The sequence below is a fragment of the Callospermophilus lateralis genome, chromosome 4 (genome assembly GCF_048772815.1).
Source record: "Callospermophilus lateralis isolate mCalLat2 chromosome 4, mCalLat2.hap1, whole genome shotgun sequence".
In the NCBI taxonomy this organism is placed as follows: domain Eukaryota; kingdom Metazoa; phylum Chordata; class Mammalia; order Rodentia; family Sciuridae; genus Callospermophilus; species Callospermophilus lateralis.
The window spans coordinates 142,467,435-142,471,712 of NC_135308.1; the positions used below are offsets into that span (position 1 = coordinate 142,467,435).

The window sequence follows — 4,278 nt, forward strand, 5'->3', positions numbered from 1 at the left end:
GGAGACATTTTCTAACCAGGAGTCTGATCAATAAGCTAGTAAGGGGGGCTGGGGAGTGGGCACCGTCTTTAGCTAATGAAGGGGGTGACTCCCTGTCTCTGCTATGAAAAGAAAAATGTCACAAACATTACATGCAGCCTGAGGGGTATGGATAGAAGGGGGAAGGGGCTGCTGTTGCCAGGCAACTGGCTCATCACTAATCATGTGCATAAAAGCTCTGGGTCTGGTTTTCAGCACAGCTAGTGGGCCTCCTCCTCCCTCACCCCGCTCCCCACAGCTGGCCTTCTGCACTGGTTCCAGACAGAGTCCATGTCTCCCAAACAAGTCCAGGTCCCCCTCCATTCCCCAGGGTTGGTTCTGTTGCTAGAAAGCAAAATGAAAATAAGAGACTCCGGGTGTCCATCCCAGACAAGGGAGGCCTTGCACCCCATCCCACCCTGGCATTTGAATAAGCCATCACCCCAGAGGTTCACTAGATTTGAGGAAAATCCTTTCTGACCCCTCCATTCAAGAGAGGCTCTTGTTGTTTGCTGTGTGGATACTGAGCAAACATGTGGGTCCCTGGGCTGGCTTTTGATGTGCTCTGCAAACACTTCTCTCTGGATACAACCAACTGTCCAATTAAGCAAGACTCAACCCTCTTCCCCTGGGGATTTGTTGTCTTAAAGAGCCAGGACCCAGTTGTGACTGGAGAGTTTACACAGCACATGTCATCCAGAGAAATAGCAACCCCATGGAAACCGAGTTCCCGGGGGACGCAGCCATCTATCGGAAGAGCATGGCAGAGGGCTGCTTCATCCGCGGCTGCTTCTGGAACACACAAGGCTCAGGAAGAGCCTGTATTGGGGCAAGAGTTTGTATCCGTTTCCTTCTAAGCTAATGAGGGTCTCTGGAATAGAGAACTGCTTTTAGGCTTGTGGGGGCAAACACTATGTTTGGAATGTGAAGCCGGCGTCATCAAAGAGCTACCTTTGTTTCTGAAGGTTCTTTCACAAAGACGTTAATACAGCATTAGCTAAAAATATAGGTGTTGCCCCAGAACACGGACGGTGCCAACCTATTTACCCTCTCTAGTTAGGAGGTTGGTGTTTTCCTGCTGTGGCCAAACACCTCATGTAGGAAAAGGAACCAGGTCTTCTGAGGAAATCCCTGAAGGGCTGGTGCCACCCCTGCAGGCCCAGGCAGGTGGGGCTGCTCCTGGAAGGGTTTGATGCAGGAACATAATTCCGTGCCTATCACTGTCCCCTTTCCTCTCTCCGCTTGAACCACAGTCACCTCAAAAACAAAACCATCGCTCTTTCTCAAAACAAAACAAACAAACAAAAAAAATATTAGGCCTTTGCACTGAACCCTGGGTGCTCCTCCCTCAGATATCTGGATGACCTGAGTCTACCCTGACCATCACCCTGGCTAAAACAAGACCCTCCCCCACATTTATTCTATTTGCTGTTTTTAAATTTCTTTAAATACCTAGCCACTTTCTTTCTTGCTTCCTTCCCCCACTCTGTCCATCTGTTTGACAATCACTTGTCCACACATACGTTTTATCTGTTTATTGCCTATTTTCTTGACTAAGACACAAGCTTCATGCAGGTAGGACCTTGTCTATTTTATTAACTGCTGCATCCCCAGCCCCTGCCATTGGGCCTGTCACAAAACCAGCCCTCAGTAAACATTTGCTGAATGTTTACTGCTTACAGCCTCAGGCCCCAGGTACCCAGAGCCTTTCTCAGGAAGCAACTGGTGGAGCGTGTTTCTGGTGGACCCTGTGGATGCGTTTTGCTTATCTGAGCCATACACACCGCGACACTCCTCCCAGTTGTTCTTTTTAAAGCAGCAATAGTGGAGTACTTTATATTTCCTCTATAGCTTTCTTCTTCTTTTTTTTCTTTTTCCTGCTGTATTGGGGACTGAACCCAGGGGTGCTCTACCACTAAGCTATATTCCCAGCCCGTTTCATTTTTTATTTTGAGACAAGGTCTTGCTAAGCTGCTGAGGCTGGCTTTGAATTTGCAATCCTCCTGTCTCAGCCTTCCAAGTTGCTGGGATTGCAGGTGTGTGTTACCAAGTCTGTCTCGTGTGTGTGTGTGTGTGTGTGTGTGTGTGTATTGGCTGGGTGCAGTGGACTTTAGTGATGGTACGTGACAGTAGGGCTCCCTAAGCCCCTCCCCTTCTTCAGGGGTCTGGGATGGAAATTGGGTGGGAGATTCTTGGTATGTTGAGGGACTGAGTTAGGAGCAGGGCCTCCCCAGCAGCTGAAGACCTCGCTATTCCTCTGTGTTCTTGCTGGGGTGGTGGTCCAGGGGCTCTGATTCCTTGGAGGCCATATGGACCATGAGATCTGCCACCCTGTTGCTGTAGCCAAATTCATTGTCATACCAGGGAATGAGCTTGACAAAGTGGTCATTGAGGGCAATGCCAGCCCCAGCATGGAAGAGTCACAGGAGACAACCCCCATGTAGCCCAAGAGACCTTAGGGGGCCCTCCGATGCCTGCTTCACCACCTTCTTGATGTCACCATGATTGGCAGCTTTTTCCAGGTGACAGGTCAGATCCACAACTGACGTGTTGGGGTGGGCACACAGAAAGCCATGCCAGGGAGCTCCCCATTCAGTTCAGGGATGACCTTGCCCACAGCCTTGGCAGTGTCGGTGGAAGCAGGGATGATGTCTGGCCAGCCCCACGACCATCATGCCACTGTTTCCCAAAGGGGCCACCCATGGTCTTCTGAGTGGCAGTGATGGCAAGGTCGGGGGTCATGAGTCCTTCCACAATGCCAAAGTTGTCATGGATGACCTTGGCTGGGGGGCTAAGCAGTTGATGGTGCAGAAGGCATGGCTGATGATCTTGAGGGGGTTGCCATACTTCTCATGGTTCACACCCATCACAAACATGGGGGGCACCAGCAGAAGGGGCAGAGATGATGACCATTTTGGTGCCATTCTTCAAATGAGCCCTAGCCTTCTCCATGATAGTGAAGATGCCAGTGGATACTACAGCGTATTCAGCACCAGCATCACCAGATCATTGGCTGTTGGCGGGATCTTGCTCCTAGAAGATGGAGATGAACTTTCCATTGATGACAACTTTCCCATTCTCTGCCTTGAGGGTACCATTGAACTTTCCATGGATGGAATCACTGGGACATGTAGACCATGTAGTTGAAGTCAGTATACGGGTCATTGATGGAGACAATATTCACTTTGCTAGGGTTGAAAGCAGCCTCCATTCACTCCAGCCTTCATTATTATGTGTCAGGGACGTGGCTGGCCCTGCACAGTGAGAAGATGTGGCTGTCTGTTGAACATGGAGGAGCAGAGAGCCTCACTTTTTGTTGTTGTTGTTGGTGGTGGTGGTGGTGGTGGTGGTGTTTTTTGTTTGTTTGTTTTTGTGGTACTAGGGATTAAACCCAGGGCCTTGTGCAGGCAGGGCATACACTCTACCAACTGAGTTATATTCCCAGCCCTGAGAGCCTCACTTTTATATCTTGAAGATCATTTTAGTTTAGTTAAAATAGAGTTTCCTCATTCTTTTCCACAGCTGAGTAATATTCCAACATATGAATATAATTTATTTATTCTTTCTAGGTAGACATCCTCTCATTTTTGTTGTAAAATATGTTGTAAATAATATGTATGTATGTATACACACATATACATACATATACATATTTATATGTATACATATTTTGTGTGTGTGTGTGTGTGTGTGCTGCTGGGGATCAACCCATAGCTTCCTGCCTGCTAGGCAGTCATTCTTCTAACTCGCTAAAGCCCTAGCCCACAAATAATCTTGGATATATGTCATATTATACATACGAGACCATGTAATTAAGTTCCTAGAAGTCAAATTGCAAGAGTCCAGGCTATATTCTCTTGCAGTCTGGACAGCTATTGCCAAATTGCTCCCCACAGAAATTGCACCCACAGAATTGTTGTTCCCACCAACAATTCAGGAGAGAGAGAGCTTGATTCCTCACGTCTTTGCCGAACTCTCTTTTATCTTTGCCACTCTGATAGTTGAAAGTGAAATTGCAGCGTAATTTCATTTTTCATTTTCTTATTGTGAATAAGGTTTAATATCTTTCCATCTAAGAGGCATTTGTATTTCCTTTCTTCTGAATTGCCTCTTTTTCTATTAGATGGTTAGTGTTTTTATAAAAAAAAATCAATTTATAGGAACTCTGATGTATTAGGAAAATTACTTTTTGGCTGTGATGCGAGTTGCAAATATTTCCCCTTAGGTGTCATTTGTCTTTAGATAAAAACCATTATGTGT

General features: G+C 47.0%; 1 pseudogene; it reads right to left on the reverse strand.

The window, feature by feature from the left end:
* Positions 1 to 2,267: 2,267 nt before the first annotated feature.
* On the reverse strand, positions 2,268 to 3,229 carry LOC143398545 (glyceraldehyde-3-phosphate dehydrogenase pseudogene; annotated as a pseudogene).
* Positions 3,230 to 4,278: the final 1,049 nt, after the last annotated feature.